This window comes from Euleptes europaea, chromosome 16 (genome assembly GCF_029931775.1).
Source record: "Euleptes europaea isolate rEulEur1 chromosome 16, rEulEur1.hap1, whole genome shotgun sequence".
Classification (NCBI taxonomy): Eukaryota; Metazoa; Chordata; class Lepidosauria; order Squamata; family Sphaerodactylidae; genus Euleptes; species Euleptes europaea.
Genome location: NC_079327.1, coordinates 43,868,826 through 43,883,832, shown reverse-complemented (window position 1 = coordinate 43,883,832; position 15,007 = coordinate 43,868,826).

Below are 15,007 nucleotides of genomic sequence, written 5' to 3'. Positions count from 1 at the left end.
ATAAGTACAGAATATTGTTTGTCAAAATATTGGATAGCCATAGTAGCTGTGTTTATTGAGTACATTACTCTATTAAACCTCCAGGTACTAGCTGGAGATCCCCTGCTATTATAACTGATCTCCTGCTGATAGAGATCAGTTCACCTGGAGAAAATAGCCACTTTGGCAATTGGACTCTATGGCATTGAAGTCCCTCCCCCCTCCCCAAACCCCGTCCTCCTCAGGCTCTGCCCCCAACCTGCTCCCGCCGGTGTCGAAGAGGGACCTGGCAACCCTAAACATGAAGCCAAATACAAATGCCACTGTAACACTGACACACAATAAATGTACTAAATACAAATGCCACTATAACACTAACAAACAATGAATATACAATTACAGCAATTGTTGAACAGGTTATATTCCTTCATTTATCCAATAAGGCAAAAAAAGTTCATAGCGATGAGGAAAAGAGGTCTTCACAAGAAACAGTTTCGTTAATGAGCCCAGGGGGAGTGCAATATGCGAAGTTAGTGGTTAAGAGTTCCTGTAATCCTCTTATCTCTATTGCAGGAAAATTATCCACAAAGGCTGTGTATTGGAGACAGACGAGCCAGCTAAATTGCAGTTGTTTCACCATGCCCCCAAGGAGTTTCTGGCTTTTTCAATTCTCCTCCAATGCAAAAATTGTGTGTGTGTGTGTGTGTTAAGTGCCATCAAGTTGTTTCCAACTCATGGCGACCCTATGAATCATGAGCCAATGCAGAATTCAGCAAAAATAGACACCCACAGACAGGTTAGCGTTGCCAGGCAAGCAGAAAAATATAACTTTATAAAATAATGAAATGAAAAAGAAGTGCCCCCTCAAAAAAAACAGCTAATATGTACTAAGCATGCTCCAAAAGCCATTGAATGTTAAAAGTAGTACAAAGTGAGATACTCTGCAGTATGTCAGAACCCTGGCCTGCTCAATCCCCTGAGAGCACTGAGAATCCTGGAGGGGAAGATTCTAGGATGGTAGAAATTTCAAAACAATTATGTTCCCTCCCCACTGCAATTTACTAATGGTCCCTTATCTTGTTCCATCTAATGGTAAATGTAACAGTTAAATTACTTTCGTGAAAGCTGAGAAAGAGACCTCATCGCAGAGAAGGGTGGGATTTCTGCAGTTGAGAAATAATTTTATTTTTTAAATTAAAAAATAACTTCCTCCTTTAAAAACATGATGTTGATGACTAGGGTTGCCTGAGGCGGGCAGGGTTTGAGGGGGGGGGACTTCAATGCCACAGAGTCCAATTGCCAAAGCGGCCATTTTCTCCAGGTGAACTGATCTCTATCAGCTGGAGATCAGCTGTAATAGAAGGCAATCTCCAGCTAGTACCTGGAGGTTTGGAAATCAAACTAGAAGGCTAGTGCCCCAAGGGGATAGGTACTAGCAAACAATGGGCACCTATGGCGAAAAGCATGAAACTACTAATGCTTAGCAGTGAAAATCATGTAATTAGAACAAAAATAACAACAAGTACATACACACACTCCCAAGAAAATGCAAGGTAAGTGTCAAAAGAACCATGTGGCCGGTACAGTCCAAGAATGCCAAACAAAGATAGGTTTCCGGTATAGAGTCCTATTTCGCATGAGCTTTTTCGAATTTCGATTCTGGCAGTCCTGCAATGGTCACTTCCGGTGTGGGGAACGTATTGCCTGTGCACAGGCGCTACCTGTCAAAGAGTTCCAAGATACTCGCACTGGATTCAAGTTTAAATTAAACCACTTCAGTAATTGCAACAGCAAATATTTACATTATCCATTGCCCGTGCGGTCTACTCTACGTAGGCAAAACAAAACGTCCCATTAAACTTAGAATAGGTGAACATAGGTCACGTGTATGCAATAATAATTTAGAAGCTCCACTCACTGCCCATTACAAACAAATGAAGCACGCTGACCATGAGATGCAATTTTTTGTTTTCTGGTTATACCGGGGCAAATCTTTTCAGATTCAGAATGTAGACCGAATCTTAGCCCAACAGGAGGCTAGATTCATATTTCTTTTTGATACGCTCTCTCCAAACGGATTGAACACAGGTTTTGAACTATCCAGTTTCCTATGATGTGCTGTGCTGTGTTGTTGTACCATTCCTATTAACTACCTTCAGCCGCATAAATTTGTCTCTCTGTTGTAATTGTGTATTTAAATATGTTTCAAGTAAATTTCCTTATGGCACACCTTTCGAATTATATACAATTTTCAGTAATTTGTACATACACCTTTATGAACGTTACACTTCGCCATCCGCTAGCACAGATCAGCTATAACGCCTTCTACTTGGGTATATACCTATGTATTCATGGATATTTTGATTTATGTTTGTTATGCATCTAACCTTTATATTTATCTTATGGAAAAAACTGAAGGTTCAGAAAACCTGATATACATTTGGGAGCTCTCTGCTCGGTGCATTAAATGAATCCTCATCAGTGCCAATACCAGCTTTCATTCTGACTCACATGCCCAGGAAATATGCATTTTTATACTTACGCTTCTTCTGAGTCTTAATGCTAGCAGACCCCTAAAATATGCTGAACTGTATCTGGGACTGTCTCCTGAGATGCTTAGCATAAATTTAAAACAGGGTAACAGCTGGATAGGCAAAGCATAGTCCAGCTGCAGAGGCTTTATTCTCTCTTTGAACAAATCCCTTCTGATTCACTCCATTTTGTTTTTCGTTCCTTCCATCTTTTAAATGAATTTATTCTTGCAGGATTCATCATTTGTGATTCTGCACAAACTGAGCCAAGTGTAAGCACAAGAAAAGATTCCCCCTACTCATACCAACCCCTGACCTGGATGGCCTAGGCTAGCCTGATCTCGTCAGATCTCAGAAACTAAGCGGGGTCGTTCCTTGTTAGTACTTGGTTGAGAGACCACCAAGGATGTTCAGGGTTGCTACACAGAGTCAGGCAATGGCAAACCATCTCTGTTCATCTCTTGCCTTGAAAACCCTATGGGGTTGCTGTAAATTGGCTGCGACTTGACGGCATCTTCCATCACCACTTGTACCATATCCATTCACATGAATACAAGGCCTTGGGAACTTATCACACAGCATGAGGTATCGCTTTATGCTGTGAACCCATTCTGAGCTCATGGCCCCCTTTCTGCCCAGCTCTTTCAGGGAGTCACTTCTTACATTTTTGTTCATGGAACATTTTCTCAAGACATGCAGTGTTGGCAACCGGCTGATAGATACAGTGCTTTGTAGCTTACAAACAGTTACGTGTTAATCTTTGAGAACCTCATTTATCATAGGCCTGGAAATAAAATGCAAACATCAATTCAAGATAGAAAGGAACATGCTATGACCGAAACCACACGTACTTTGTAAAGCACAACTGAAAAGCAGTTGTAAATCAGCCTACCTGCTTGGCAAATCGATTCAGAAAGCCAATACAAGCACATTTCAAACTGCCTTTCTGTTTTTCACACATCAGAAAAGCTGTTACTTCAACGTTTAGAATTGGCTTTCTCTTTTTCACGTGTGTGAAATGCCAAGTGAAGGGCGGAAAAGTGCTTCAATTGGCACATGCAAATGTGGCTGGCCTTCCTTAAGGCAAAAGGAAAGTGGTGTATACTCCAGCTTGTAAAAAACATAAAGCAAAGGATAGAACTGTACTAGCACACTTACAGAATATACTGAAATTCATAATTAAAATTCTGATTTATGTCATTGATTTCTGTGAACTGTCCTTGTGTTCGCCATTTGTAAGGAGGTCATCTTTATTTTCATTCTTTATTTTCATTCTTGAGAGCCAGCGTGGTGTAGTGGTTAAGAGCGGTGGTTTGGAGCTGTGGACTCTGATCTGGAGAACCGGGTTTGATCCCCCACTCCTCCACATGAGCGACGGAGGCTAATCTGGTGAACTGGATTGGTTTCCCCACTCCTACACACAAAGCCAGCTGGGTGACCTTGGGCAAGTCACAGTTCTCTCAGCCCCACCTACCTCACAGGGTGTCTGTTGTGGGGAGGGGAAGGGAAGGCGATTGTAAGCCGGTTTGATTCTCCCTTAAGTGGCAAAGAAAGTTGGCATATAAAAACCAACTCCTCCTCCTCCTCCTCCTCCTCCTCCTCCTCTTCTTCTTCTTCTTCTTCTTCTTCTTTTTCTTCTTCTTCTTCTTCTTCTTGCCATAGTCATTTTCTTGCCCCCCTTTTTTGTCATCTCATTGATTTTCCCATGTCTTTCTGTCACCCTTCCCGCAGCAAGAATAGGTCCTGTGTAATTGTGGCTAAGAGTGTGTTCGTCATTACCTTTCCTTTTATCCCTTAGAAGCTCCTTGATCAATTGATCATTCGTCATTACAATGCTGCCCTCTTTTGGCCAGGGAATGAATATAGTTTTGTTATGATAAACGCTTGACTGCCAAGCACTTTAATAGGACATTAATCTCTCTTTGTCCCATTTGCTCTGTGGCGACGTAAAGTATCCACCCTGACATTATTCACTACTGTATCTAATAGCTAACTGCCTGGTCCCTCTGCAAATGATGAAGCTACGCAATGAAGCCACCTGCAAACAAATAAGGGGTCTCTACATACTTATGGACCTCCATAGGTATAAGGGGAAAATTTACTTTGGACATTGACCAAAAATTGACCCAAACCCTTTAAAACCTGTCTTGGGGAAGAATGAAAATGCTCCTGGAGGCAAGGAGCATTGAAAACATCTGTGCATCAGTCAGAGGAAACAGAGGATGGGAAATTAGATTGCAAGAGGAGAATTTGATGGATAGGGTGGAATTTTGATTCCCACCTCCTCCCACAATTCCTTCCCCTACTTTTTTCTTTCTAAATGACATTCAGATCCCTGAGTGGAAGACACAAAAGAGAAGGGCTCAGGATTGTCGAGTTAGTAAAGAGGAGTCCAGGGTTCAGACTCTTTTCTTATAATGATTGGCACTCCCCCAATTGTAAAGCAACGTTCTGTGTATCACAGCCAGACTCAGCACCAGCAACAACCAAAGGAGTTTGTACCAAATGGGGGGAGGGGGAGACATTGAAGATTTGCTGTGAAATAATTGGATTGGGTGGAGGTGCAATGAACCTCCATGTTGATAAAATATACAAAGATGTGAACAATGCTCTGACCTCAGTAAATATCAGAAAGTAGTGAACCGAAAGTCTGAGTGGAATGCAAAGCAACAGAGCATTAATGTACAGTAATAGAGGAAACCCCTTGGCTTGGATCCTATTCAGCAGTTTGACTTCATATGACAAAGGGAAACGGGAAGTCTAGGTGGACTGGAAGCAGAGCAAATGATAGTGGATTAACTTGTGACGGCGGAAAACTGAAAATGGACCAAATCTTTTTCTCCCTGTGTTGGTATACTTTGTATTGGTGAATTGCTCCTTGTTTATTTGTGTGTTCTTCCATGTACTCGACAAAAAGATGATTATTTTTGCACTGCCAGGGGATTCAAACTCCTGTCATCAAGAAGACCCAGCATTTGTGGCTAGATATGGTCCAGGCTAGCCCAATCTTGTTTAGATCTCAGAAGCTAAGCAGGGTTCGCCCTGGTCAGTACTTGGTTGGGAGACCTCCAAGAAATACCAGGGTTGCTATGCAGAGGAAAGCAATGGCAAACCACCTCTATTAGTCTCTTGCCTTGAAAACCCAATGGGGTCACCATAAGTTGGTTATGACTTGACAGCACTTTACACAGATATTAGTTGTTGCTTTCCATTCTATTGTACCCTGGCAATCTACATTGGGGAAGGCACTGTGGTTTCTTTCCTGCTGCCTGGTTGACAGTTGCATGCGGTGAGGATCTATATTGGGTCATGGAGTCTTTCCGCCTTGCACTGACTGATGACTTTCCTGTGTGGCTAAAACTGGGTGTTGTTGACAAGCAATCTTATGATGGGGGGTGGGGTTACCAGGGTTAACACGGGAGTATCTGGGTGTTTTGCAACACTGGAAATTGTTGGTTCTTGTAGGTTATCCGGGCTGTGTAACCGTGGTCTTGGAATTTTCTTTCCTGACGTTTCGCCAGCAACTGTGGCAGGCATCTTCAGAGTAGTAACACTGAAGGACAGTGAAAGCCTTCAACAATATTACTGGAAATTGTGTTTATAGCTACTACTGTGCTTCTCATTTTGTTGCTGGTTGACGAAATGATTGCACCTATATTATGTTAGGGTAAATCCTGGTGTAGCAGCATTGGGTTTACCAGACTCATAGGATCCTCCTACCCCCTTTACATTTTATTTTGCTGGTAGTAGAGAGGAAACCATGCCAGCACACACCATTATCCATTTGGATCTTACAAAATGTAAGTTTTATTTCAGATTGTGGTGGGGAAAGGATTGTGGCTCCAAAGCAGTACTGACAATGTGGCAAGAAAACTCCCTTAGTTAAGATGCCATTTCTTTTTCTAAACCACATGCTTGAATCGTGGAAGCCTGGTGCACATTATCAGGAGCCCACCTGTCCCAGCTTCACAAAACAGCCACCTTAAATGGGTTATGTCTAGAATCTCTTCAGAATATCAAAGGGCAACTGAGAAGAGTTCAGTCATGTTTAAAGAAGCCAAAATTTTGTTTAATCCTTTATTGTTCAAAGCCAGCATGGATTATCCAGGTTTTTAACAACAACAACAGCAGCACCTTTATTGGCATATATGCAATTAATACAAGGGCTAAAAACAAGGAGAAGAGGCATATGTTTCAAAGGTGATACCCAATTTCCTTTTGGTACAAAGTTTTAGAAAGTGAACTGGTAGTGACACAGGCAGGATTGTCTAAAATTCTATTAACTGTATTCTTTTGAGAAATTTGCAAGTTTGTCCTAACTCTCCTTGCTGCTGCATGTCCTGTATAACCTGGAACCAACAAGCAATGGCCTTCTCTGCTAGACATGACTTGTTGTTGTTTTTTCCCCCTGGAGGCAATTGCTATTGGTTGCCTGTTTGAAATGGTCAAATGAGCATCTCCGACTGCACAAGACCAGTGACTTAAAGGTGGCTAGATAATCCCAGTATCAGGGCTTATTACTATCCAGTCCTATTAGCCTGACTAACAAAATGGATATCTTTAAAAGAGGACTCTCCCTATCTAGAGCAAATTTCATTAGATGTGTGGATATGGCTTTAAAAAATGAAAGACAGATGAGAGACAGATACATTGGAGTTGAGAGAATTTTATCATTGATCCCTTGATGCAATGTTGATCATACAGAAATTAGTATCTTACATTTCCACATTATCTTCTGTGATCATAAATTTTTTAAAAATCATATCAGGCTCTCTCCTCAATAGTTTTAAACAGTGGAAACCTTCTAGACGTGCTAATTCTTATATCTTTGGTATATGAAAGGGTCGACATTTTCAGTGTATCTGTCTTTAAGAGTGAATGTTAATAAAAATGGCAATGCATTGGGGCCTGTCACCAAAGCATCCAAGATTCACAGTACTACTGAGAAATGTTGGAACCATGGTAGTGATAACACAACTTTTTTCATATGTGGAAAAAATGTAAAATATTGGGAAATAGTTGTGGCAAGCATTTCTATTAGTATTTGTTTCCGAGTAATTCATATACCAGGCTTTTGGGCAGAGCTAAGGGGATCGCGCGCATGTCACTTCCAGTTTACACCTGGAAGTGCTGCATCACAAGGGGCCTTTTACGACTCAAACTCCCAGTTTGAGTGGCAAAAGGCCCCTTGCGATGTGTTTACACCCAGAAGCGCCACATCACAAGGGGCCCTTTAACCACAGTTTGAGTGGTATAAGGCCCCTCGCAATGCGGCGCTTCTGGGTGTAAACTGTAGGTGACACGCCATGGTGTGTAGGCGCACGTGCATGTTTGCCCGCCGACCCTCAGCTGGTCAGCGGGCAGGGGGTGGATTGGCGGGGGTTTGCCCACCACCACCGGGCACCTGGCAACCCTAGCGATGTGCCAACAAGAGTAGGCCTGACTCTTCCGCATCCCACCAATCTCCTGCACTGCAAAGGGATTTGGAATGGGGTCTCACCTGCAGGCACCACAGGTCCCCTTTGATCAATTTAAATAAATAATTGAATAAACGGCCTATTTTCTTTCTCATCTGAGGTGTCGGCTTTCCTTATTCTGTGTCTGCACTAGGCAATGTTGGCATTGGCACCATTCCCAAGATGTCTTCACATGGGAATCCCATCACTTATATTGGTGTGGGAGTGATCACTGGCAGGGCAAAATACATTGCTTTTACGAATGGGCCCAAGCAGAAGTGTTTTGACGTTAAGCTAGAATCAGCATACTTTTTAGATAGGTGGTGCTACTTTAACAAAGCTGAAGAAAAAAAAATATTCATGGGAGTGGTCAAGGCTGGGATCTATACTTTCCACAGAATGATTCGGTTCATGGAACAGTCAGATCACTGAAGGCACATCCCATTAAGTACCATCACAGCTGGGGACACAGTTGAAATCTTGGATTTCCTTAAATAGTCCCATCTCACTTCTTCACAAGACCCATGGTCAGGTTGACTAGCTGCACAGCTGGCTGGAGAGATAGCTGCTATACCAGCTGGCTGCAGCTTGGCTTATTGCCCATTCTGATGCCGACTGTCTTAATGTCTAGGTGTCAGAAAGCCGTAGTGGCTCTGTACTTTGCAAGACAGCTTCTCAGAGGAGTGAAAATCATTGGGGTAGTAGCTGTCTTACTCCACTTCCTCTTTTTCAGTTATGGACCACATTTGAGAGCCAGCGTGGTGTAGTGGTTAAGAGCGGTGGTTTGGAGCGGTGGACTCTGATCTGGAGAACCGGGTTTGATTCCCCACTCCTCCATATGCGCGGCGGAGGCTAATCTGGTGAACTGGATTTGTTTCCCCACTCCTACACATCAAGCCAGCTGGGTGACCTTGGGCAAGTTACAGCTGTTAGAGCTCTCTCAGCCCCACCTACCTCACAGGGTGTCTGTTGTAGGGAGGGGAAGGGAAGGTGATTGTAAGCCGGTTTGAATCTTCCTGAAGTGGTAGAGAAAGTCGGCATATAAAAACCAACTCTTCTCTGCACAGTCCACACAGTCATTCTGGCCTTGACAAGCTTCACATAAGGCATAATACCTAGCTGGAGAATTCTGTTATCAGTTTTGCTAATATTTACAGTGCCTTTCTATTTCTATTTAATTTTGCTGCAACAGACTAACATGGTTACTCCTCTGGAATGCTATTATTTACTTAATTTATACCCCGTCTTTTTTCCCAGCAGGGACCCAAAGTGGCTTACATTGTTCTCCTCTCCTCCATGTTATCCTCACAACAATCCTGTGAGGTTAGGGTTGCCAGGTCCCTTTTTGCCACCGGCAGGAGGATTTTGGGGCAGAGCCTGAAGAGGGCAGGGTTTGGGGAGGGGAGAGACTTCAATGCCATAGAGTCCAATTGCCAAAGTGGCCATTTTCTCCAGGGGAGCTGATCTCTATTGGTTGGAGATCAGTTGTAATAGTAGGAGATCTCCAGCTATTCCCTGGAGGTTGGCAACCCTATGTGAGGTGGTTTGGGCTTAGAGTGCATGACCTGGCCCAAGCTCAGCCAGCGAGCTTCCATGGAAAAGTAGGGATTCAAACCTGGTTCTTCCAGATCCTAGTCTGACACTCTATTGACTAGTTTGTTACAACTGTTTGTCTGATCATTCAGTCACTCTCATGAGTCAGAAGAAACTATGGGTCACACATGTTGATAAAATATGTTGCAATTCAATCATTATGCAAGTGTTATAAAGATACTCTCTACCATACTGAAATTAATTAGGAGCTGTCTTCATGCCCCACCATCATGAAATGATCTTCAATAGCCACTAAACAACAGCCTCAGTAGAATTTCAGAAGTTCATCTTGTAAACCTGTCATAAGCACAACTCTGCTGAACTTCCTTTAAATGTTTAAAAGTATTCCCCATCTGGTGGCTGCATGCGTAGTGAGACATGTTTTCACTATTTAAAAAGGGTTAATGCTTTCCCCAAAGGTGTGTCAGTGTTCAAAGTTGCTCATAACAGAACTAAATAAATTCCAAAATCATCATTTAACATGAGTTGTGTTCTAGAATCCATACAGAAAACAAATGTGAGGTAGCCGCTGACTAGAGGGGTGGTACTGAGAGCAAACATGAGGTTAGGCTGGAGAGTAGGGAATCAAGCTGGGATATTTTCCATTCTTCTTCATCTGCCTGAGCTCGAAAGGACGTTAGCTTCTTGCAAATATGGTCAGGATTGTCTCTTTAGGGTACCACCTAGACTACTTCATTGGGATCTGTGGGGCTTTGCCATTGGCTTCGTAGGAGGTGGATTTAGCAGAAAAACCTAGCATCCTTTGATCTGATATTCAGAAGTCCCAGGAGTTAAAATCTAGGGTGCTGAGGGAAGCAGGGAGGGTGCCATTTCTAAATATGATTGGAAAAACTCAACTCTGCTTGAAGTGCTTACCCAGGCCCAGGAGATGGCAGCATTGTACAACAGAAAAGAAAAGGGATTTAAAAAGAAAAGGACAGCCAGCACAAGCAGGTAAGGGCAGTGGCTACAATAGAAAGACTGAACGTACGGTACTCATGCCGGCCCGGGAGCCCTTTTCACTACTGGAGTTTGGAATTTTGTTTCTGTTTTTACAATAAACAGTATTTATTGTTCTCATCGCGCTTGGGTACAAGTAGCATACTGCATTGTCCCCGCGCCGCTTTCCCCTAATTTAGATCTTTCCCCTTATTTTGATCTACATTTTCTATACTAGTGTAGTGAAATCTGATTATTACGGCAAAAAAGGGGGGGGCAAAAGGCTTCAGCTACGACATCTTCAACCAAAAGGGAGACCACAGCCAAGAAATCAGAAGGAGATTGAGACTGGGAAGGGCAGCCATGAAGGAGCTAGAAAAGATTCTTAAGTGTCAGGATGTGTCACTGGCCACCAAGATTAGGTTAATTCATGCCATCGTATTCCCTATTACTATGTATGGGTGTGAAAGCTGGACAGTGAAGAAAGCTGATAGGAAGAAAGTAGATTCCTTTGAAATGTGGTGTTGGAGGAGAGTGTTACGGATACCGTGGACGCCCCCCCCCCCAAAAAAAAATCAGTGGGTTATAGATCAAATCAAGCCTGAACTGACCCTGGAAGCTAAAATGACTAGACTGAGGCTATTGTACTTTGGTCACGTCATGAGATGACAAGAGTCACTGGAAAAGACAATCATGCTAGGAAAAGTTGGGGGCAGCAGGAAAAAAGGAAGACCCAACAAGAGATGGATTGACTCAATAAAGGAAGAAACAGCCTTCAATTTGCAAGATCTGAGCAAGGCTGTCAAAGATAGGGCATTTTGGAGGACTTTCATTCATAGGGTCGCCATGAGTCGGAAGCGACTTGACGGCACTTAACACACACAATCCTATCCACAATGGATGACACCTTAAATCCTGGGTCAGACCTTCCACTCAACAGCAAGCCCCTCTCTTTGTTCAATGGCTAGATGAATCATTGACTGAAGCTTCTAAGCTTTGTGATCAGCTTCACTGGCAACTCAAATCCTTGGCTCCATCCTTGCGAATTATCCGAAGCATTTTCTTCAAACGTAAACTTTCATAGAGAATTTAACCACCCCCACCCTTAGCTGTTTTGTTCTGTGTCTTATGTATTTGCTGCTGGCAGACTGATCCTATACAAGGCTCAAGCTCAACACTCAACAAGCTTTGTGTATACTGTGCAACTGTAGGTCTAGGGTTTCCAACCTCAAGGAGGGGTCTGGAGTTCTTCTGAAATGACAAGTGATGTCATACTACAGAGATCTGTTTCCCTGGAGGAAATGGCAGCTTTGGAGGTCTCTATTGCTGTTACCACTGAGCATTTTCTTCAAACATGAACTTTCATAGAGAATTTAACCACCCCCACCCTTAGCTGTTTTGTTCTCAGTGGGTAGCCATGTTAGTCTGTCTGCAGTAGTAGAAAAGGGCCAGAGTCCAGTAGCACCTTAAAGACTAACACAAATATTTTCTGGTAGGGTGTGAGCTTTCGTGAGCCACAGCTCAGTGCATACCACACCTAATCCCATCACGCCTGCTATTCACATTTACATACTGTTAACATTTACATACTAATGCTTAACAAAAATATTTTCTGGTAGGGTATGAGCTTTCGTGAGCCACAGCTCACTTCTTCAGTATCTGAAGAAGGGAGCTGTGGCTCACGAAAGCTCACACTCTATCAGAAAATATTTTTGTTAGTCTTTAAGGTGCTCCTGGGCTCTTGCCCTTTTCTACTACTAAAAATATTTTCAGGTAGGGTCAGAGCTTTTGTGAGCCACAGCTCACTTCTTCAGATACAGATAGAATGTGTCTTTTAAGTAGAGGAGAGTGAATTCAGACAAGCATTAGTTTAGGTAATTAATTCAGACAAAGACAGATGGATTCACATTCTAGCTGTACCTGAAGAAGTGAGCTGTGGCTCACAAAAGGTAACACCCTGCCAGGCAAATATGTTTGTTAGTCTTTAAGGGGCTACTGGACTTTTGCTGTGGCTCATGAAAGCTCACACCCTGCCAGACAAATATTTTGGTTAAGGTGCTACTGGACTTTTGCTGTGGCTCACGAAAGCTCACACCCTGCCAGACAAATATTGTTGTTAGTCTTTAAGGTGCTACTGGACTCTGGCCCTTTTCTACTATTAAAAATATTTTCTGGCAGGGTATGAGCTTTCGTGAGCCACAGCTCACTTCTCCAGATACAGCTAGAATGTGAATCCATCTGTCTTTAAGTAGAGGAGAGTGAATTCAGACAAGCATTAGTTTAGTTAATTAATTCAAAGACAGATGGAGTCACATTCTAGCTGTATCTGGAGAAGTGAGCTGTGGCTCACAAAAGCTCACACCCTGCCAGACAAATATTGTTGTTAGTCTTGAAGGTGCTCCTGGACTCTGGCCCTTTTCTACTGCTGCAGGCAGACTAACACGGCGACCCACTGTGAATTAAAGACCGATGGATTCACATCCTAGCTGTATCTGAAGAAGTGAGCTGTGGCTCACGAAAGCTCCCTACCCTGCCAGAAAATATTCTTGCTAGTCTTTAAGGTGCTACTGGACTCTTGCTCTTTTCTACTACTTCGAAGCGAGCTGTGGCTCCCGAAAGCTCACACCCTGCCAGGCAAATATGTTTGTTAGTCTTTAAGGTGCTCCTGGGCTCTTGACCTTTTCTACTACTGCAGACAGACTGACACGGCGACCCACTGTGAATTAAAGACCGATGGATTCACATCCTAGCTGTATCTGAAGAAGTGAGCTGTGGCTCACGAAAGCTCACACCCTGCCAGAAAATATTCTTGATAGCCTTTAAGGTGCTACTGGACTCTTGCCCTTTTCTACTACTGCAGGCAGACTAACACTTCGAAGGGAGCTGTGGCTCACGAAAACTCACACCCTACCAGGAAATATTTTTGTGAGTCTTTAAGGTGCTCCTGGACTCTTGCCCTTTTCTACTACTGCAGACAGACTAACACGGCCACCCACTGTGACTTAAAGACAGATGGATTCACATTCTAGCTGTATCTGAAGAAGTGAGCTGTGGCTCACGAAAGCTCACACCCTGCCAGACAAATATTCTTGATAGCCTTTAAGGTGCTACTGGACTCTTGCCCTTTTCTACTACTGCAGGCAGACTAACACTTCGAAGGGAGCTGTGGCTCACGAAAACTCACACCCTACCAGGAAATATTTTTGTGAGTCTTTAAGGTGCTCCTGGACTCTTGCCCTTTTCTACTACTGCAGACAGACTAACACGGCCACCCACTGTGACTTAAAGACAGATGGATTCACATTCTAGCTGTATCTGAAGAAGTGAGCTGTGGCTCACGAAAGCTCACACCCTGCCAGACAAATATTCTTGATAGCCTTTAAGGTGCTACTGGACTCTGGCCCTTTTCTACTCCTGCAGGCAGACTAACACTTCGAAGGGAGCTGTGGCTCACGAAAGCTCACACCCTACCAGGAAATATTTGTGCGAGTCTTCAAGGAGCTCCTGGGCTCTGGCCCTTTTCTACTACGGTTTTGTTGTTTCTTATGTATTTGCTGCTGCAGACTGACCCTCAACCCTCAACAAGCTTTGTGTCTGCTGCGCAACTCTTATTTCTATAACGGCGTCGGCGGTTTCACTTTGGGGTCGCCATGAGTGGGAAGCCGCTTGACGGCGCCGAACGCGCACGCGCGCACACGGCCGCTCCCGCCGCCTTTGCGCATGCTCCGTCGCGCGGAGTCCGCGCGCCGGCCCCGCTTGACGCTCCGCCCCCTTCCCGACCGGAAGGAAGTAGATCGAGGCGCCGGGTTCGAGCTGCGCGCGCCCCCCGCGGCCCCAGGCAGGTGGCTTCTGCTTTCTGGGTCGCGCGCTACGGGGCGAGGGGAGGGCCGCAGAGGAGGAGGAAAAGGAGGAGGAGGAGGAGGAGGAGGAGGAGGAGGGGGGCAGCAGTTCCTTCTTGGGGTCCTTATCCTTCCGTGGGTCGGAAGCTGCGGGGGGGGGGGGGCTCAGTGTTGCTCTTTCTGGAGGGGAGGGGAGGGGGGTCGCCCTCGTTGCATTGCGCAGAGTCCTGCCTAGTGTGGCCAACCTCCAGGGAATTCGGGAAGAAGGGTCACCTGTGCTGAAAAAGGGTCACCTGGGCTGAAAAAGGGTCACCTGGGCTGAAATAGTGTAGATATTCCCCCCCTCTGTGACCCACATAATGGCTGGAAACTGAGTACCTGCCTGTACATATTATCTGACAGCTCCTCGTCTCCGTAGAGCACTGGTTCCCAACCAGGGGTCCGTGGACCCCCAGGGGTCCGCGAGGACTAAATTAAGGTCCGCGAAACAAAGTTATAAACCCGCAATAAATATTTTCAATTAAAAGTTCTCTATTATAAAATAAATATATTCAAATATTATTCCAAGTTTAATGTTTAACTAACAGTTATGGTTAAAGTTTATTTTCAAATTCTAGGAATTTTTAAATATTGTCGAAGGCTTTCACGGTCAGAGTTCATTGGTTCTTGT